Source organism: Candoia aspera, chromosome 2 (assembly GCF_035149785.1).
Source record: "Candoia aspera isolate rCanAsp1 chromosome 2, rCanAsp1.hap2, whole genome shotgun sequence".
Taxonomy (NCBI): Eukaryota; Metazoa; Chordata; class Lepidosauria; order Squamata; family Boidae; genus Candoia; species Candoia aspera.
The window spans coordinates 185,674,305-185,697,386 of NC_086154.1; the positions used below are offsets into that span (position 1 = coordinate 185,674,305).

A 23,082-nucleotide genomic window follows, 5' to 3' on the forward strand; every position below is an offset into this window, starting at 1 on the left:
ATTAAAATGTGTCTTATTTCTTCATATTTTAAAGCCAATTATTTTCTCTCATAAGCAAAACCACTCACAGCCTTAGTTTTAAAATCACAACTATTTAAATTTATTTATGTAAATAGTTGTATTAAATTTAATTTTAAATTTGATACAACTGTTAGGAGATAACTTGAATGAATGAACTATTGATACTGTGCCAACTTAAAAGGTGATAAACTTTATGGAAAGGCTTGAACTTTGCTATTTTATATGCACTTTAGTTTCCATTATAATCTCTGTAGGTGAACTCAGAGAGATGTGTAGTCTCAGTGTTTGTCATGTCTAAATCTTCTTATAATTCTTGAAAATAATAGTTAAATAGCAGGAAAGTACTAAATTAATGCATACAATTCCAGAATATAACTGAATATAGGTTATTTATATTAAAATAAAATCATTGCTATCCAGAAAAAATGCAATAATTTGCTGCATTTCAAATTGTGGAGGAAAAAGGAACATGAAAACAAAGCAAATCTGGCTGGCTTTAATTAGACTGTTGCTGGAAGGCCATTTCTAAATAAGAAATTGCAAGTTTTTGAGTATTTAACATATATGTGAAATAAATTTTTACCTTCATTTAATCCAATCATACAAACAGAAAGGCAGCTTTATAGAATTCACTAAAACAATGGCTTAAAAGCTTTGGTTTCAAAGATTAATGAATGTAAGTGAATCAATAGAATATTGACTTTCAGCATCTTAATACTACTTAGTTTTTGTATTTGGATAACACGGCATTTCCCGGTAAGGCATTAGTTGCGGAAGAGCAGAAGCATAGAGCGGGGGTACCAGAAGCTCTTTTTCTGATCCATCATCTTTGTGCATTTTCTTCAGACCTAATTGCAACAGTAGCTGCTTAGGGATGTAAGAGATTTTATCCAGGCGTTCTTGCAGTCACTCTTTATTGTTACAATCATTACCACAGGATAAAACAAGGAACAATTTCAACAAAATAAAAAAGATAGATCTTAACATATATTAAAAAGGCAAACTTTGTACACTGACAAATGGATTTCACCATGGAAATGAGATTTGCCAAGTTGTAAGGCACCAATTATTGTGCATGAAATAAGAGTATTCTTAGGTATCAGGGATTATCTTCAACAATTTATTTTTAAGATATGGCATAAAAATTTTGAAATCTCCATCTCAGGTTCATAGGAAAAATAGTTTTTTATTTTAATGTTGATTTATTTATTTTGTCAAAGTCTTAATGTTCCATATAACTATTTTTTTAAGATACATTCAGCCAGTGGAAAGATGAGCTTTATTCTTGAAGTAGTTAACAGAGGAGAGTGGATGTTTTATTTCCATTGTGAAGAGGTGCTGTTGAAGGGGAAAGTGCAAATGGCAGACATCTCTATGATGGGTGCCTTTGAAGATACATTAGGTCTGGCCAGATATTTTGGGTAGGGAAAGGTTTGTTTGGTTAAATTAACTATTTTTTAAAAATCCAAATAGGACTTTTTTCTTTTCTTCATTGTTATCCAGTTTTCTCCAGCTCCCCCATCTTCAATATTTATGGATTTCTTTTTCTTCCTCCACCTCTTTCTCCATCATTTTTGTGTGTGTTTCTGTGAGAGTGGTTTGTATGTGTTAGAATGATTGGTATATGGTCATTTAATGCTATAACTGAAATAGCTAATTTAACAGCCAGATAATTTAGTCATTGAGTTAATATTTATTTCTTTTTTCTGGCCCCTGCCCTTGTTGGAGTGTGGCCTCTGGCAGGTGTGTGTGTGTGTGAGAGAGAGAAAGAGAGAGAGAGAGAATCACATTTATTTTGGAGAAGAGGAATCTCTAGAATTGGTTTCAGCTGGACTTGTTAACTGTGGGCTAACAAAGCAGGGAAATGGGGCATTACACAGCTTTTTTGTTCTTCCTTCCTTCCTTCCTTCCTTCCTTCCTTCCTTCCTTCCTTCCTTCCTTTCTTGTCTGCTCTTCTTTTGTGGGGGATCATCCTAAATTCAGAGTTGCCTTCCTTTTAGATAAATATTGTATAAAGACTATCAGATGATAAAAGAAACCAAACCAAAGAAACATGTTAGATATGATCAATGTTAGTTAAGCTTGATGAAATGAAATAGTATAAAACCAATACAATGTTTTGTCATCACTTTGGCTCAGAAGGACCTTGTAGGTTTTTTGTGGGTTTTATAATTCTCTACAAGAGGATGTCAGTTACCAATTTTTTGAGGCAGTAGGAAACCCAGAGTTGGTGGAACAAAGTGGTACAAAACTGATAGCAAATCTTGGCAAAGGTTTTCAACAAATATGTCAACACTTGTCTTGGAATCTCTACATAGATCCTAGTTCGTACTTCAATCTTGAATTTCTGTGGAAAGAAATTGAACATTCAGAGGCTTAAATAGCACTTCAGCTTATGGTCTTTGTGTTGTCTCTTGATAAACTTCTCACTTTTTTCTTTTTTTTCCTATAATCCCTATAATCTTATTAAATTCATTTTATATAACATGATAATAATAGTTGAAGCCTTTTTCTGCTTTTTTTTTGGCTTCATATATGCCAAAACATTCATAATTTTACCTTTCCTGCTTAATATGTTTGTCTTTCCTACTTTTAAATCTTGTTTTAGAATCAGACATATTAATTATAGGAAGAACCTGTCTTTTACCAGATTTGTCATCTGACTAAAGAGTGAAGAGCTTCTAATTGGGTTGATTACTAAAGAAATCTGTTGTTAGAGAGTGAATAATCTTGTTTATAGAAAAAATGTGAATTATTTAATTTTTGTCTGTTTCTTATATTTACAGCAGCTGAAGATTCAATTTTATCAATAAGTATAAATTTATTCGATAAAGGTATATTGATGTCTTAATCATCTGATATCTTAAATTGTCTCTATATCTGATCATAAAGTGAAAAGCAACAGACTTGGCAACAAACACAAGCAAAGTTTATGAAAATTGCCTTTTTATGCAACAGAAGTGAATGCAACTAGTTTTCTGAAGCTATGTAAAGAACTAGAGTTTAAATTTAAATATTTGAGCCTTGATTACACTGGATATGTCTCCAAGCACCACCAGAAAGTAGTATATTGCAAGCTAAAGCTAGATACCAGTTTGAATTTGCATTTATTTGAGAATTTAATAACTGCTTTAAACCCAGCTGTTTTCATTCTCCATTCTTCATTCATGTTGCTTTAAGTTGGTTTTCACACTTCTCTGGTATCTTTCTAGCAGCAAATACTGTATAGTTAGAGTTATTATTTATGAATTTAGTAGTTAAAATCTCAGTAATTTTGTAGGACTTTCAAATAAAAATAACTAAGAGAAGAATCTTTTAATGAATGAAAAAATTAATTCAGAGACTAGCAATTAACCTGTTACTATGACTCAAATAATAAAAATGCTAAACAGTGCAACTGATATTTGCAGCCTAATTGTTTTTCATGATTTATTGATGAACATTCCATATAGAAACAATACAGTCTTTAACCAAACAATATGTACAATGGAAACAGGGCAGGAAATAGGAATGTGCAAGCTTATGAACCAGTATCATTGCCAAGACAAATAGTGATACCTACAAATCTTTGAGGTAATTATAGATTAAATCCTAATTAAATTTGGAATCAGGCTGCTGAGCTACAGTTTTGTCATAGCGTAAGTAACTGCCATATTAGCAGGCACAGAATGGTGTGATTTGATAATAGGGAAGCCTGGAAAACAGTTCTGCCAGTTTTATTTTGATTAATGATTGCAGGAATGGACTTCAGCAAAGAGAAGATTGAAAAATGTAGATTATAATTCTAATTTTATTTTCTCAACATTAGGTACAAATTAAGCAACAACCACAGCAGAAAATTCCTGCGGTTGTTGTTGCTTAATATGTTTATATAAAAATCTATGGTCAGAAGCATTAGATACATTATTTAGAGCTCTCTGTAGATTAATCATAATAACTTTCCAGAGCATTCTACATTTTGCTTTTAATTTCTGGTCCCAATCCAAATTGAGCCTGTGGGAATGTAGGCATTACTATAAAATCACTATGCAAGTAAATTATTAATTAGAACCTATTTGCTTATCACTAAGCAAAAATTGAATTTGAAAAGTATATTCAGCTATGATATAAATACAGCTTTATTATTGTATTCATTTGAGAAATACAAAATGTTGAGTTAATTATATCTGACAAAATCAGTGGAACGTGGCAAATGATTCTAAAAAGACAAAGTACATAATGCTGAATTGACAAGTGTATAATTGCTGGTTGATTCCCCCCTCCCCAACCCCAGCCCTTGTAGGGTTACTCCACATATACTTTATATCACACAAATCTTATTCTAAACAAGATAATAATTATTGTATTATCATTTTAGTACCTTTCAGTAAATGGTACTTTTTATTTCAATTATAGTTGCAAGTTACAACATTTTTGAGATTTATGACTTGTTCAAAGCTACATAAATAATTTTTATGATCGAGTGAGAATTTAAATCTGGTTCATTTGGGTAAAACTCCAAGAACCCTCAGAAAATCTCTCCACTAAAGAGGCTAAGAAATAGAAATAGAATATGCCTGAAATCTCACCCCAGATCTCCTGATGACCACCTCTACAATAATGGTTTCATGTAGACCTTGAGAGAAAGGAAATGATTTGATTGTGGCAGCCAGATCAATAGAGATCTCCCTGGATTAATGGGATATACTCTCTTTGATTCTGAACAACAGAAGAAAAAGAAGGGACATCAACAAGGGCCACTGAAGCAAGGGATACTCCTCATTGTTCTTTTTTCTGCAGCTCATGAAGAGGGTAGTCGGAAAGTGGAAGGACCAGTGAATAGCCTTTTGTCATGATCTGACCATTTTCTGGTGAAGTATGAAGTATGGAATGGTAGCTATCTCTTCTTCCTGCAGAAATGTGTAACCTTTTAGGATGGCACCCTAAACATTTATGGAATCCAAAGTGTTATTGGATGCTCTGGGGGATCATCTGGTGATTCTACTGAGGCCACAGCATCAAATATGTTTTGTTTTGTTTCTTCAGTCTACATTCTTCTCCATTTCTGGAGGCTCTGGCAGTTTACAAGGTATAAACAATAGGGTTAAAAACAAAACAGTAGCAAATAGGCACCCGGTGTATGTAATTTGGGGGTAGTATAACTTCAGTTGTCACCAAATGCCCAAGTTTTTATGGCTGTTCTAAAATGTAACAGGGAGCAGGTAATCTAGATATTTGGGAATGGGCTGTTCCAAAGGAGGAGGCCATTAATGACGAGGCTCAATTATGGGGTCCCTATAAATTGTATTCCCGCAACAGCAGGACCCTCAGCAAGCCCTCTCTCCCAGATTTTACCAAGTAAGTAATTTCAACTCAGAGAACATGGGCTTGGAAATATACCATCATATGAGATATATCATAATGTGAGATGATAAGAGAAAATGATTGTTGACACAATATCTCTAGAGTGTTCTACCACTGTAGAATTTACAGGCAATGAAACAGATTGGGAGGCAGCTAAAGTACAAGTGGCAGAAATTTCAGGAAGAAATTGAATGAAAATTAGTTAGAGAACACATTCATTCATTCATTCATTCATTCATTCATTCATTCATTCATTCATTTATTTATTAAATTTATATCACCGCCCATCTCCCCCAATTGGAGACTCTGGGAGGTTTACAATAAATAGCATTAAAACATAGCCAGATAAAAATTACATTAAAATATACATAAAAGCAAACATGAAATCCAAGTGGAGATGGATCACTAAGGGGTACTATGGCGCCAGCCATCCCCAGGTGGAGCTATCTCTCTCCCCCTCCCAAGCAAGGCGGCAGAACCAGGTCTTAAGTTTCTTCCGGAAGTCCGAGAGTGAGGAAATCTGTCTCAACTCCGGGGGCAAGATGTTCCAAAGGGCGGGTGTCACTGCAGAGAAGGCTCGCCTCCTGGACCCCGCTAGATGAAATTCCTTTGCTGATGGGGTCCGTAGCATGCCCTCCCTGCGTGACTGGGTGGGACGGGTCGATGTTATGGGGACGAGACGGTCCCTCAGGTACCCTGGTCCCATGCCATGTAGGGCTTTAAAGGTGATAACCAACACCTTGAATTGGACCCAGAAGCAAACTGGTATCCAATGCAGCTCGCGTAACGGTGTCACATGGGCTGATTTTACAGCCCCAATAACTGTCCGTGCAGCCGCATTCTGGACCAGCTGAAGCTTCCGAATACTTTTCAAGGGTAGCCCCATGTAGAGCGCATTGCAGTAGTCTATATGGGAGATGACAAGGGCATAAGTGACTGTTTGGAGGGCATCTCGGTCCAGGAATGGGCGTAGCTGGCACACCACCCAAAGATGTGCAAAGGCCCTCCTGGCCGCGACTGCCACCTGCTCTTCGAGCAGGAGTCGCGAGTCCAGGAGGACCCCCAGGTTCCACACTGGTTCCGAATGGGGCAGTGCCACCCCATCCAGAACCAAAGATGACAACTTCCTGGAACCCGAGGAGCCATCAATCCACAGCCACTCTGTCTTACCAGGGTTCAGTTGAAGCCTGTTGTTCCCATCAAGGCCCCCACAGCCCCCAGGCACCTGGAAAGGATGGAGACTGCATCACTTACTTCACGCGGGATGGAGATATATAACTGGGTATCATCAGCATATTGATGATACCTCATCCCATGGTGACGGATTATCTCACCCAGCGGTTTCACGTAGATGTTAAATAGGAGAGAGAGTACCGAACCCTGTGGCACCCCACAAAGGAGGGGTCGAGGGCCGGATCTCTCCTCTCCTATCACCACAGATTGGGAACGGCCCTGGAGGAAGGAGGTGAACCAAAACTACCCCGCCCACCCCCAATCCCCTGAGCCGCCCCAGAAGGATACCATGGTCAACGGTATTGAAAGCCGCTGAGAGGTCCAAGAGAGCCAGGATGGATGCACTCCCTCCATTCCACTCCCGCCAGATATCATCCATAAGTGCGACCAATGCAGTCTCCATCCCATATCCTGGCCTGAAACCTGACTGAAAGGGGTCCAGATAATCTGTTCCCTCCAAAATTCTCTGGAGCTGCAACACAGCCACTTTCTCAACCACCTTTCCCAAAAAGGGAAGGTGGGAGACAGGGCGAAAATTGCCCAGTATAGTAGGGTCCAAGGATGGCTTCTTGAGGAGGGGGTATACCAGCGCCTCCTTAAAGGCAGCCGGAAACACCCCCTCCCTCAAGGATGTATTAACCATCGCCTGGACCCAACCACAAGTCACTTCCCGGGCTGATTTTATCAGCCAGGAAGGGCATGGGTCAAGCTGACATGTTGCATTCACAGTCCGGAGAATCCTATCCACTTCCTCAGGCCCAACAGGATCAAACCGTTCCCAGATAACAGGGTAAGTACACTCCCCTGGCATCTCCCCAGACTCCGCTTCACACTTAGAGTCCAACTTAGAATGAATCTGAGTGATTTTATCCTGCAGATGCTGTGAAAACTCTTCCGAACAGCCTTGTAGGTGGGTCCCTGGATCTACCTGACCCAGAAGAGATCGAGCGATCTTAAACAAGGCCGTCGGATGGCATTCTGCAGATGCAATAAGAGTGGAGAAATATTCACGTTTCACCGCTCTTACCGCCACAAGGTAGGCCTTAATAGCAGCTCTAGCTTGTGTTCAGTCAGATTCAGTCTTCGTCTTCCTCCAGCGACGCTCCAGATGTCTCTTAACCCTCTTCAAAACCCTCAACTCCTCCGTAAACCATGCCTATTACATAGCAATAAATCCTCTGTTGTGTCTGAGAGTAGCTGTCCCGTGGAAATGTATGATTCAGGGGCTTTTAACTATATTCCATAAATCAAATGTTGGTGTCTGTGGTTCATCTGTAAGGCACTTCATAGATAAAAATCACTGGCCTCAGTGCTGACCTGGATGCCATAATTGAGGCAAGTTCAAATGAGACATCCATTGCCCCATCTGGTCTGGATTTGTGGAATCATTTTCAGCTTGTGATAATACTTAAAGCTACACATTCAGCCACATGCACTTATGACCCAGTCTGTCATGACTGATTTGATCTAGCCAGGGGGATTAACTGGATGGATCCAGAGTGTGATAAATGCATCTTTGTGGGAGAAGTGGCTGTCAGATACCTTAAAAGTGTCAGCAGTGTGTTTTGTTTTTCAAAAAGTCCACACTGGATCTCTTTCATTTTCAAAATTACCATCCAGTTGCTAGTATTTTCTAATGTTCCCTTTTGGGGAACATCTTCAAGAGGGAGTGGCTATACAGATGTAGGCTGAACCAATAAACAACATGCTTTGTAGATCAGATTCATGGATGAACTCAGCCAGCCAGAGGAAATAAGACTGAATTTGCACAATACGTTTAAGCAAAGTAAATAAACATGTTAAGCCACAAAAAAACCTAACCAAAATTAAACAAAAAAGTTGTGCAAATGCAGCCACACCATCTTTAACTGACCTAGTTAAGCATGTTGTGTGAACCCAACCACACTAAATTAAGTAATATTACAATGCTGTAAAGCTGGTCAGATTTGTCTAAATGCTGATGCCATTGATGAAAAAAAGTAAAACCCTTGGTAAGAGAATATTTGCACTTCCTCTTGACACAGTCAATCAATTTCAAAATTCAAACTAAATGTTGACTAAACATTAGGAAATGCAAATAATTTTTTAAAAAAGCAATCTCTTGTTTAAAAAAAAAAGCAATTAGTTCAGTACCATGGAGAGCTGCTACCAAAATAACTACAGTGCCAGGGCAAAAAACTCTTGAGCTTAAAATATCCATAACATGTTTTATATACTGTATAAAAAATGTTGGATTCATGTTGGTCTTCTCATTTGTAATAAAATTATGCTGGGCATACTTTAGTCACTCTTACAAGAAGGAGCTTTACAGTTCATTAAAATTTCATGGGAAGAAATCCGTCATATTAAATACTCTTTTTATAAAAATAAAACTAAGGAGAGATCAGGTCAGCACAGAAACTGCTCACAGTTGGTCACCTCTGAATTTGCTAGGGAAAGTTGTGTTCCAGATGTACTGCAGCTTAAGATAGAGATGTGTGAGATTAGTTTGAGTTCATGCCAAGTGCCTACTTTCTTTTTCATTTTTAGTGGGAGAAACACAGCTGATTTAACTGGCTATGAAACCCCTTTAGCAAGCGTGATTTAAACAGCCTAATTAAGATTTTACATATACATTAAATTTACTTCTGGCTCCATGCAAAATTCCTCTTTTAAAAACTGGGTTATTTACACAGAGGGATGTGATGGAATATATTGCATATATAGAAAGAACTGGGAATTCTTCAGTTTCTCACATTATCCAGGAGTTCACTGGCTATCTTTCAGTTTCAGCCATATCTATATTTATATTAAATATCCAACAGCAACCTCACAACCTCAGGCGAGCATAAGGAAGGCTATTCTGTAGGATTATAGGGGCTGATTACAGACAGACAGACAGATAGAACATTGTGAAATATTTAGATTTGCTGTAGTTATTATTTCCACAGATTGGTAAAATTTTGCTGTCTAGTATTTTAGATAGAAATTTTTAGATGTGGAATTTTGATTTTTTTTTCTCCAATACTTCAGTCAGCTGAAAAAGAAATTAATGCCTGGCATGGCTTATTTGTATTTTAGAGATGCATTCTGTTTGTATAATATCCTGACCAAACCCACGCAGAATAAAGGAAAAAAATCAATAGGTCTCTAAATTTGACATAATCAAGCTAAACATAATTTATGTTGAAAGTGGATGAAACTGCATTCACACATGCATTACAGCAGGGTAGCAAATAAAATATTTAAAGCAGCTACATCTTTTTTCATTTGCATGCACAGTTTATTTTGCTGTGGAAAAAAAAGTAGCTGTTTATGTAGTCACATACAGAGATAGCTGGGAGCAGTTTATGAAATAGCTGTGTGAGCCTGAAAGAAGATGCAGGCTGCTTTGATTATTCAAAGAGAGGTGTTTTGTACAGTTTTGTACGCACTGCAAAGTATCTCTTTTGAAGGATTTGCTCATCTATAATAAATAGAAAGTATGCTTTATTTCACTTGTGCAGTAGTCTAATCTGTAGTGTACTAGTGCATGTACTTTTGAGTAAAAGACTCACAAATCAGCATGGTCCAATTCATTTGGAATGTTGTAATACCAAAGAAAAAGGTAAAGAGACTATTTTCATTCTCTGTTCGGAAGCACAGACTGATAGATGAAGTGTCAGAAATTAGTAGATGAGACACTACTGCATTCCCCAGTAGGAGTGAAACACTTTATCTACAATGAAGAACTTGCTGTTTAGGCTTAGTGTTGCTTTGTTCTGACTAACTGGCAAGCAAACGGGTTTTATAGTGCATTCCCATGGTAGTGGCAAGGTGAAGCAAAGTTGTCTGTCTGAATGAGTGTCACAAGGAGACATTAGTCATTGCTAAACATTGCATTCAGCAAGTCCATTTGTAACCTTTCCAGCATAATTCATTTTGGTTTTTGATTTCCTTTTAAGCCTTTAAATTTTTGTCTTGCATCTTCATTCTTAACTTACATTATTGTGTTAATTCTTTCTTACTTTCAGTGAGATTACTTCCAAGTGAGGATACTTAGAATCTGAATTTTGCACTCAATTATAAACACTTAAGTTGGGTATTCTTTCAGATTGGTGTTGTTGCTTCACCAATTGAATGAAGCAGATTGGTTGTTTGGGTACCCCAAAATAGTTTTCTTATTGTTAGCCAATGTTGAATTTGTTATCTGAAGATGAACTCCACTGTCATGTTCCCGTTCCGATGTTTATGGTTCCTCGTAACGTTTCACATGTCATATCTGCAGTTGCGTGCCTGCCTGGCCACGCTGGTAAATTGCCTTTGTGCTGACTTGTGATCTTCTGGAATGTATGTTTGGGTTATCTCTGCTGTTCAAGGTTACTTTCTCAGGCCGATTCTAACGGTTGCTAGCATCTGGGGTGGGTGGTTGCTATGCTAGCCTGAGGGGAGGGTTCGCAACGGGAGCAAGGCTTTTTAAGTTTGTGTTTGGCGCGCTTTTGCTCATTCTCAGCTTTCTTCGTACTTTGCATACTATTCATTCAATAAATTAGTTTTCTCTAGTAATTACTGATGAGACTCCTTTTATTGGAATAGGCAATCATTACATCCACTTACTTCAAACCCATGTCGAAACATATTTGGAACTATGTTAATTTTCTTTTTCATGTTTGAGAAAAGGCTATCCAGTGACTTATAATTATGAATCTGAAGTTTCTCTCTTTCTCATTGTATTTATTTTTCCATTTTTCCAGAATTTGCATTTCAAACATTTCCCACCTACCCAGTCCCAAATTGGTGCTTCCATTTTCTCAGTATATGCATGTTTAAGAATATTTGTCTGTGCAGTTGTTTGATGATTAACATTTCCACCCTTAATGTATATTAACTTAAATACTTGGCTATAGCTTGATTAAGTCCTGTTGTCCAATTAACAATGTAATACAGCAGAGTTCTGCAAATTTTTATACTTACGGGCACCTTTGGTATGTCAGGTATGATGTGTGTATTGTGACTGCTGTGAAGGAAAATTTATCATTCATAAAGTGGTTTCATAGTGATACAGCTACTCATAGAACCAGGTCATTGAATCCTATCCCCTGCTCAGATTGCTGACAGATGGTTGTCTAGTCTCCACTTGATCTTCCTGTGAGAGAGAGTCCATTACCACTCTGGGTAATTAGTTCCCATGTCAAAATGCTCTTACTATTAGGAAGGGATTTTTTTTTTTTTTTTTGGTAACATTCAATTGGATCTGTCTTTCTGTAACATTATTCCACATTCTGCACTCTGGAATGATAGTGAAAGGTCCTGACTTACTTCTTATGTATCATTCTTTCAGATAGTTTAAGGATGTTGTCCTTAACTTGATCTCTCCTCTCCTCTCCTCTCCTCTTCCTCTCTACTCTCTTCTCTGCCCTTTGACCCTTCTGCTCTTGATCTTCTCTTCTCTTGATCTACCCTTAATTCAATATTCTCTTCTCAAGAATAAATATTTCTAGTATCTTTGATCTTTCTTCATAGGACTTAAGAATAAAGAAGTCGGAATGGTGCAAGGAGACTTACAGACAGATATGTCAATTTATGTCATCTAGTCAGTTTGATCTGATTCATGGAAATTGATTGTTAATTTTAAGTACATCTTTTGTCAATTATTTTTTTCCCAGAAAGAAATGGGAAGCAAATAGTTCACACACCCACACTAATGAAATAGGGAAGGAGAAGGAGCAAAATATTTGGATTCCAACTAAATCCTTGGTTGGAAATAGGGACTGAGAAAAACTCAATTTTCTAGGAAAGTGATGTTTGGTAACCTCAGAAGCCATGTGGATCTAATATGCCAATATGGTGGTCTTTTTAAACCCTGGGCCACTTTTCTACACTATGCATTGAGAGAGAGAGCAAAAGAAGGGGTTCAAGGCTTGCTGGTCACCATGATGTTGGGAGGAGCTGCTTTGCATAACTAGTATGCATTTTGCAACTCTTTGTTTCTGGCTGATAGGATCACTTAAGCTTACTCGGATAAGCCCGCTGAGCATGGGAGCTTCCTTCCCACTAAGCATGCTTTGGCTGGAGGGCTCTGCATATGTCTGTGAGACCATCTTCCTCAAATGTGAATTCTTGGAGAGGGAAGTAAAACTGATGGAAGCAGCCACAGCCCTGGGTCTAGCCTGTTGAAAGGCTGATGAGTAGAGTGAGTGATTGCCTGCAGCCCTAACAGGATGATGTCTGAATAAGTCCCATAAAGTCCTATTAAAATCTTCTACCTTGACCTATCATGGAGATATCCCTTTTTGTACATTTTAAACAGATGCAGACCCAGAATTTGCAGCTAATATCTATCAAGGGAGTGGGGTATGAACAGAACAGAAGGGTCCCTTCCACAATCTAGATGTGACTATGAGATACAATTTTGAAAACATGAGTAATCTGACAAGGAAAAAAAAGCCTTTAAAAGTGCTTGTCTTTTACCTCCAACATTTGCTTTTTTAAAATATTAAGGATAAAACTAAAGGTGTTCATGCTTTAGGATGTGTGTGTGTGTGTGTGTGTGTGTGTGTGTTGGAAAGGTTTGACAGAAAACACTGAGCAAAGAAAGGGTGAGAATGAGAGGAGAACTGGGGTGGAGGGAGCGTATGCATTATTAAAGTTCATTTGGCATATAGCCCAAGGTGAGGTTCCACCTATACGTGTGGGAAGTGGATTGCTTAATTTATGGCATTCTTATAAAGAAAAGAAGGGGACTGAGATAAAAGTGTGCACATTCAAGTGGAACAGATGCCTGGATGCCCATGGGAAACTGGTATTTGATTAGGGGTGGGTCTGTGTGTGTGTACTTTAAAAGCTCCATTTTGAAGGAGTTGTATATTATGACAAATTATCATTGGAACCACTTGTTGTTTAGATTTAAGTAGCACCTGTTAAGGTCTTAATGCCTCGGTAGGATGAGAGTGGTTTGGAAAATATTGGAAGTTCAAAACATCTGCACATTTTTCTAGAAAATAGATAGCTAAGTTACCTGTTCATCAAAGTGTTATTATCAAGAGAATGAAGAAAACTTATCCTAGCAAACGGAGAGATAAATTGAATCCTAAAAGTGAAATGTTTAGTTGTCAAGACTTTTGCAACCTAATCCCTTTCCCTTTTAATAAATCTGGCTAGAGAAACCTATGTGAACATCTTATCTTTGGATGTTTCCAGATCCAATGCCTTCTGGTGCTCCAAGACTACTATTATTTAAGCCACCTTGCAAAACACTGCAGAAATGGTTTTGGGAAAGCTTTTGGAAGTGGCGGCTCACCCATCACTTGTTCACCTTTAGAATGCTCAGGATTGAACACTGGGACTTGAGTTTAGGGTTTTAGAATCTTGTGTGTGGAAACATGTATTTTTCCACAAAACTATTATTAAATTTACTTACTTTAGTCTCCCCTACCATTTAAAAACATATTGAAATCCAAAGTTCACCCATGTTTTTAACTTTGGGCTTTTTTTTCTCTTTGTTTTGTTTTGTTTGTTTGTTACTAATTCGTTGTATAGTCTCTTTGAGAATTTTTGTGATGTCAATTATTATATTCATGTAGTGGTTTTGGTATTTAGAGTATTTTTCATTGTTTTGCTTCACTAAACTATATAGGTAGAGTTGTCTATCTTAGCTATTTCTGTGAAGGCAATTGGATAAATCCTTGTGCCGTATCATTAATGAGTAAAAAGCTGTAATTCTAAGAATGGAAGTAGAATACATTTTGTGCAAATGTGCACTCAGCTCCTTAAGTGGGGTAGAAATAGTTTTCTACAAATAATACTGTCTGTATTAGGTGTTTTCTTTCCCCAAACATGCATGTATGCAGTTAAATTACTATGTATGTGTATATCCACAAACTGATATAACTGTATTTCTGTGTAGGGCTAGTGTTCTCTGGATTGTGGCAATGAGAAAACTTTATAAAATGTTTAACAAGATTGCATTTTTTACTTTGGGCAACTAAGAAGTTATTTTAAGGGTTAGATCTTTTTTAAGCATTTTTTTAAGCCTCAAAAAAGGGAGCAGCTAGGTGGTTTGGGCTATGCAGCCCTGTCTTAGAATAAGAAATGGGAGGTTTCATAGACAAGAGTATCAATCCTTAAAGCACACTTACAGCTCCAATAAACTCGGAATTCAATTAACTTGCAACTTCAGTTCAGCTGGTGAACAGACACATAATGTTTCTGACATACTGTGATTCTTAGCAATAGATTTGTTACAGGATAATATGTTAAGCTCCTGTTTTGTTAATATGAAACAAAATTTGGCTTGCTTTGTTGGGACATTAATGCTCTTAAATGTTTGTCCTATCCTTAGTCCTGATTATCATAGTTATTAATTAGATAATGGCTTTCAGATATTTAATTTGTGTTAAAAAGCAGAGGTATTTAATTTATCCAAAGTAGAGCTTTTTACAGTGAAATGCTATTTCACTAAAGTGCTATTTGGTGATGTATGTGAAAAATAGAATAATTAAGTATGTGCTATAATACCGGAAAGAAGCACAGAAAGAGCTTTTGTGCAAGTGTTGCTTTCAAGTGAGATGTGTTTGTAGACTATTTTTATGACTCATTATATGTGTTATTTAGTTGCTCCTTGAATAGGAATAAGAATAAAAATATACTAAATGGCTTCCTTTATTGGAATTAAACTCATTTTTTATTTGCTTAGGGCTTCCTGTCACACTAAAGATCAGAGTGGAGGACACTTAAAAGTCGAGTTGTCCTCATCTAAAACTTGGCAGGCCAGATAATGTATGGGGGCAAGGCTTTTGCAGAAGATAAGTCTTTCCCCCAGAGTTCCCCCTCCTGCCATCGTCTGCTGAAGTGCAATTGTTGTGATTGCTTCCAGAGTCTAAAGGATCCTCTTGTGCTTTCTCTTGTCCTAGCTTTTTTCCCCCTTTACAGAGAAATCTATTGTATCCAATAGAAGAGCTGAGGGTTGAACTGTGGAGTCCTTGGTGCTCTCTGAGCTTGGTTGCTTGCTTGCAGACATTTCATTACCCAAAGACACAATGAAAACTCCTTTATCTCACAACACATGGACACACTCAACCATAGTTTCAGTTGGGAAACTGTCAGCATCAATCAAGATCAATCCAGAAACGCTAGCGAATTCCTGGAAGCTTGGCATTCAGACAAATCAGCCATCAATAGACACATAGAGCTAAACCACATTTACATACCATTCAAAAGAGACAGTAAAAAAGCTAAGAAGGAAACAAAAAGACCAGAACACATCCTCTCCAGCAGCCAACACCCAAATAAGCAGGGATTAACACCAGGCAAACAATCAAGCAGAGAACAACACCCTAATCAAGGCACTACCAAGGAGAAAATCACTTCCCCACCAACACTGGGAGGGCAAGCTACTGTACATAAACAGGGAGCAAGCCCCACACTCACTAGCACTGATGGTGTTACCTAGTCAGGTAACAAAACATCGGCAAGCAAACAACCAAGCTCAGAGAGCACCAAGAGCGGCACAAACCTACTGTATGCTGTAATGATTAGTAGTCCCTGCCCTCCTAGAGCTCTGCCTCTTGAAAAATCCTGTGTTTGAATGCAGAACTATTTACATATGATTCTGAGTAATCAGCTCAGCTTCTGAAGAAATGCTCTTCTTTGGGAACACTGAAACGAAAGGCCCTTTGTCCTCTGAAATTAGGGTATTTCTCAAAAGAGAGGTTGCTTATCTCAGATCAATTGCCGATTAGAAATAAGTTACACTGTTTCAAGCAGAAAGCAATAAAGAAGATAGTGTCATGAGTAAGGATGGCGAGCAGGGGGCTCCCATCCAGACTGTTAAACGCATGCGTAGCACTGAGGAATTGGGCAACCATTCCAAGAGACACAGATCGGGACCGCCTTAACCTTTGGGGTTTATATGTCGGGGTTTTTCCCACACTTCTTCAGTTTGTTAGGATTCCTGTTATGTACAAGCAATAAACATTAGAGACCAGTTCCTTGTCTCAGCGTGGTTCCTGGCTGTTAGGACAGATAGTGTCTTTCACCTCCTTTAGAGGTTAGTTGTGAGAATAGATGAAAGTTTGGAAAGGGTCTCAGCACAATCTTGATATTGTTGTTTTTTTACCTCCCATTAGCCTTGAAGGACCAGTCTATACTGATCCTTATTGCTCCCTTGGGCTTTTAATGTAAAAATCTGATCCTAGTTTTTCAAACTTTCAATACATTTGTTGTAATTCATTCAAGCCGTTCTACTGTTTAAAGACTTACTCTTAGTTTCTTAATTTTTCTTGATCTTGTTGTGAAATAAGTGATCCACATATTTATTATTTATAATGACTGTTCTTCAGTACATGGGAAAAAATTAGTGTGTTTCATGAACTGCCACCACATACAGGGTTCCTGTCAATTTCATGAAAATAAGTCTTTATGAAATAGATTTTATATTACATTCTTTTTTTTTTTTGCAGAGTTTGGCATACAGCACTAATTGTTTGCATTGCAAATTTTCTGTTACTCTTGTGATCTCAGTAACAAATGAGTTACTCAGTAAGCTCATGCCCATGGACGCTTCTTCAAAACATTTTTACCACTACAACATAGGGGGAAAAATGCTATAGTGTAGGATATTTTAAATGAGAGAAAGGAGGAAAGAGGTAGAGACATTGGTTTTCAACCTACTCTGCAGTAAAATTTGTATCTATAGCTCATTTGCTATAGATACAATTAATTGTAGCATTAATTAGAGAAATGGGATTTCCTTTTCATGAAGTAGATTAAAAATCCGGACAGGTATTAAACAAAAACATCATTGTACTAAGTAGCTTCATCTCATGTAATGAATGTTGTGAGCAATGCTAGTTAAAGGCTATGATGTACTTCATCATTGATATAATAGATATATAGAGAGAGATATCGAGGGATGAGGTATCATCAATATGCTGATGATACTCAGTTATACATCTCCATCCCGGGTGAAGTAAGTGATGCTATAACCGTCCTCTCCAGGTGCCTGGAGGCTGTGCGGGTCTGGATGGGGAACAACAGGCTTCAGCTTAACCCTGGTAAGATGAAGTGGCTGTGGGTGGGGGGCTCCTCGGTATCTGGGAATTTAACATCTTTGGTTCTGGATGGGGTTGCACTGCCCCACTGCACTTTGCACAACTTCATGTTGTGCACCAGTTACACCCTTTCCTGGACTGGGAGGCCCCTCACACAGTCATTCATGCCCTGGTCATCTCCCATATAGACTACTGTAATGCACTCTACATGGGGCTACCCTTGAAGAGTATTCGGAAGCTACAGCTGGTCCAAAATGTGGCCGCGAGAGCAATTTTTGGTGCCTATTGCTTCGCGAGCTGCATTGGGTGCCAGGTTGCTTCCGGGTGCAATTCAAGGTGTTGGTTATGATCTTTAAAGCCCTACATGGCATGGGACCAGGTTACCTGAGGGACCACCTCATCCCCGTTACATCCACCTGCCCCACCCGACCATGCAGGGAGGGCATGTTATGGACCCCATATCTAAGAGAGTTCCATCTGGCAGGGTCCAAGAAGTACGCCTTCTTTGCAGTGGCTTCCACCCTTTGGAACATCCTTCCCCCAGAGATAAGGCAGATTCCATCTCTTGTGGCCTTCTGAAAACAACTAAAAACCTGATTCTGCCACCTCGCTTGGGGCAGGAGGGGGAGTAATCACTCCTGGAGATGGTTAGTGCCCTAAATGGCCTTTTAGACATATGTGAACGATTCCCAACTAGCATTGTCATATGGATTTTATACTGTATTTATTTTTAATATTATATTTGTATTTATATTTATTTATGGTATTTTAATGTTTTATCCTGGTTGTAAATTGCCCAGAGTCCCCTTTGGGGGGAGATGGGTGGTGGCAAAATTTGATTAATAAATAAATAAATAAAGAGGCTACACACACACACAATAACTATATAATTATAATCATACCTCTAGGAATTAAAATCCATTCTGGGATTCTATTTTTATTCTATTTATACTTCAACAAAAAATGAATATATTTGCATAAGGTCTTTAATTTTTTTCTGACGGCGGCGATCTTGTCGGCCTCGGAGTCATAGGAGTGTCCGTGCCTCCCCATGAACTCCCTAGCGTTGGTCACAAAAAACGAGAGTTTTGTGGGGGTCCCATCGAAGAAGATGGGAAAGTCCTTTGGGGCCCGGGCGTTTTGTGCGGCCCCGCCTCTCGCTTCTCGGGGTGTGGTGTCGGCCGCCTGTGCCGTCTGCTGGCCCTCCGCTGGCCCGTGTGGGTTCGATGCTTCGCTCGGGGTGTGGGCTTGTGCGGGGACGTCGTTGGGTGGCGCGGGGGGCATAAGCGCCTGGAGCATGGTCCGGAGTTCCGTCAGCTGAGCCCGCATGGCCGCGAGTTCAGCTCGTGCCTCCTCGTCCACAGCCCGCGCCGCCGCTGGGGCCGGTTCCGTTGGCGCGTCCTCGGGGGTGGGTTGCCGGCGGGGTTCATCGTCCCTCTGCCGCGGGTCCGCTTCCTCCGCCGTCTGATGGGTGTCTCCGTCGTCCTCCTCCGTGTCGAGCGCCGTGGGGCTGTCGCTCCACGCCCGTTGCTGGGGTGCGATGTGGGGCGCGGGGTCCTCCGCTGGTTTCGGAAGTCGTGCTGCTCCCTCCCGCGGTCGGGTTGCCTCCGTCGCCATCTCCCCTTGGGGTTGGAGCTGAGGCTCGGGTCGGGTTGGGTGGGCGTCCATGGCTCCGGGAGTCCGCGGTGCCTCTGGCCTTGGTCGGTCCTCCTCTGTCTCTTGCCGCGCGGCTCGCCCTCCTTGCCCGCGCCGTTCCGGCCTCATCTTGCTGGTCTTCTCGCCGTCTACTCCTCCCGCGGCTCGTTGTCGTCCGGTGGGGCTCGGCGAGGCTGAGTTTATGACTCTCAGCTTTATGTCATGCGCTGCCTCCCCCTGAATAACAATCAGACACTGGTTTGCGAATCAGGCTCTGGTTTATTGCAGGGCAGGTACAGCGTTGGTAGAAAAAAGCTGAGAGTGACAGGAGCGCGCCGGTGCGGGGTTTAAATACCCCGCGCCGGTCAGCGCCCCCTCGCTCACGGTCACGTCACCCCCCTTTGTCCCATGCGTTGCCCTGCCGGTGGGTGAGGGTTTCCGGGATCGCCCATCGGCAGGTTTCCATTCTTCTGCTGATTGCTTTCAGCTGGGCGATCCCCGTTGTATTGCCGCTGATGGTTTGGGTGGCTCCGTGATTCCTTTGGCTATTGTTTGTTGGCCGTTAGTCGTTGTAGGTTGATGGCTACTTAACTTGTACCCCTTCACCTATTTCCTTGTCATTGTCATGAGTGCCATTGCGCTGATGACTTTAGCTCAACGGCACTCATGACATCTTGCCAGTTTAAGACACACAGTTCAATCTTATTTTCTGTGGATCAAGGTTCTATTGATTGATTGATTGATTGATTGATTGATTGATTGAAAGGGAACAAAACACAAAGATACATTGTCAAAAAAATACATAAGTGCTTAAAATAGGTGAAAAGATACAGCAAAAAAGTAAAATACAAGGTATAATATGTCATTACAACAGTAAACAATTACAATTGTATAAATAATTATGTAATGCAAACATGCAAGTATATGAATGTGTGTGTGTATTTCTAATACTCTTATATAACTATCATGCTTTTTTTAACCTACTGTATTTCTAAGAATTAAAGCACACAATGATATGGGCAATTCTTTTCAGTGGTGAAAATACACTGAAAGTCCCAGATTTCATTATACTTGTCCATACAGTGTATGTCTATAGGCAATCCACATAGGTGGCAAGTGTAGTCAGTTTATCTGGTCCTCAATCTTGGCCTCCTTGGTTGATTTGCCTTCAAAATACTATCTGTATCCCCTTATCTTATGTATAAGATTCTGGCGCAAATTAGGTTTCCTGGGATCCACAGTTTAAGGAGCCAGGGATAAATGGTATAACCATTAAGCCACCATTCAGTTAAAAAAATACAAGTTAGCCAAGTAGCAGCTAAAAAGTCCTTGGTTTTGAGCCAATAAAAGTTGGTGGGAAATTTGCTCGTTTGGCCTCAGAACTGAAGATTCTGATGCACAATGGAAGTTTATTTTCTGTGGAAATGAAAATGTTGAAAATATTGAAAATGTTATTGTTAATTGCTTATTTCTAATAGTTTCTTTTTTCCTCAACGTATTTTGACTTCTGATTTTCTACTTTCCTGTCACATCTATGTTCAGTTCCCACTTCTATCTTTAGGTCTGTAGTATTCTATTATATATTTGCACTTAATGCAAATTGCTTTTATAATTTTATGTTTTAAAAAAGGAAAATGGGGGAGAGACAGAAGGCAGAAGAGAAGAACGTAGAAAAGGCAAAAGGAGGAAAAAAGATATAATAGGAAAAAATAGGGGAGAACAGAAATATAGAAAGATGGTTGGTGTGTATGTATTGTACTGTTTTCTAAGAACCAGATCTGGACTGCAAAGCTCCAAATGACCACTTAGATGGGAGGAAAAAGTTGGAATAAACTTCATTTTTTTTTTTGAAATGTATTTGTTTTCTTCAAACATTTGTTTGATTTTGCAGAGGTGGGGTGGAAATATGCGTTGTACAAGGACAAATGGATCAGATGGTTTCCATGCAAAAACAGGGCAAGAAATCATACTAAACCTGGTGTGGAGAATCAATTTCACTGAAGAATTAATGCATTAATTCCATTATATTGCCTCAAAAAGATTTATAATTAGACAACTATTGGCATCTTTTGGGTCCAGAAAGGATTCCAGTAAGAGAAACTGGACAAAACAACTGTCTTCATCTAAGTCCACTGCCTACTCTGCTGAAACAATAATTATTTCCTTGAGACACCCAGTCAGTCTATCTCAGCAAATTGTATTTAACCCGAGTGTCTAAGGGACGAGTACAAAGATAGTTGACCAAAACCTCCCTAGCATCTTGTTTGCATCCTAAAACTGCAGTAATTGAAAGTAACTAATGCAACTAAATAAAACTACTCAATATTGCTACAGAATGTGCTATAATAATGGTAGAAGGATGATTTTATCTTCAGAAACTTGTTCCAACAAATGTCTGTGGATTCTAATGAGTGGTGTGTGTATGTGTGTGTGTGCATGTGCAGAAGGAAGGAAATAGGAAGCAAAGGACATATGTGATGACATCATTTTGCAAATGCCACTGCTTATGTACTTGCATTAGGCATCATGAATGAATACACAATTGCAGCATTTGTGTGATGATTTCATCATGGATATAAAACATTATTTTGACTTTAATGTTATTTGTTACAGACACTGTTGACTGTAATGTAGCCTTTCTTAGGTCAAATTAGATCTGGAAAAGTTAGCTCCTCTTTCTTTAATTATATAAATTAATAAAACAGCCTGATAAATAGAACCTGAATGGCTTTGCACAACTAAAGCAACTTAGTAGTTGGAGCAGTGTTTTTTCTTTTAGGAAGTAGGGAAGCAAACTTCCTATAACTGCAGCTATTTTATTAGTGAATAAGTTCAGTTTGTTGGAGAGACAGTCTAGGAAATTACTTGCAGGAAGAAACAGAAGAAACCCCAGACATTCACTACTTTCCCTTGCAAATATTTTCCCAGATTGTTTTTTGTCTACCAATTTATACAGTTATATTCATGTAACCTCAGTAAATATGTCATTTTGAACATCTGTCTGTCTATCTGTCTATCTATCTGAAAAAATAATATGTATTTCCTCACTCAGGATTCATGTGTATAAGGAACATTAGTGCTAGGGAACATTACCGGTGATAAAGAAATTCTTCTGTGTATCTTATAGGCATAAATGTAGTTCTGGAGGACTTAGGGTTAGGGCTAGTAATATGCCAAGAATGTCATTACTTTCAAGGCTGCTTCACATACTGTGCGTTTAGGTGTATATCTGGCTTTTCAAATGTAAGGGATATATAAGCTTATAAATGCTTATAAGTACATTTATCAGAAAAAGAGGATTGACTACTAGGATTGAATAACCTTGAGACTGGGGAGGGAGAGAACTTTAGACACTGCTCTTCATGAGTCTGTCCCTGATATATTAGGATCAGGTCTGAATTTCGAACGATCTTAGGTGAGCCATTTTAGCCATATTCCTCTCCTCTGGAGCTCTCCATGTTGCCCCTTCCCCCAAATAAAGTTTGGCAGGTGTTTGGTGTCACATGGAATGCTCATGGCGTCTTTGGTGTCTTCCACATGGTGGAAGTTGCACTCTCTCCAAAAACAGTATAACCAATCACAGAGCATATTGTTCTACAAGCTCAGCTAGGGGCCCTCATTAAGGTTATTCTCCAAGTGGTTCTTAGTAGCTTAAGATATGTTTATGCATATTTATAATAGTGACTGTGGCCTAATAGAAGCATTACCATTGCACTTAACAATAAACTCAGGAAAAAAATAGAAACATTACGGTAAAAGCCTGATCTTCTGGGGCCCAATTTGGTTCTCATGTTGTTCTTCTGAGAGTATGAGAATAACCAAATTATTTTTACTGTGGTCT

The 23,082-nt window shown here is 39.1% G+C and overlaps 1 protein-coding gene across 2 annotated transcripts in view; it reads left to right on the plus strand.

Moving 5' to 3' along the window:
- The window catches only part of SLC24A2 (solute carrier family 24 member 2), a 74,791-nt gene that overhangs the window by 9,675 nt on the left and 42,034 nt on the right, over window positions 1-23,082 (plus strand). The window lies entirely within an intron of this gene.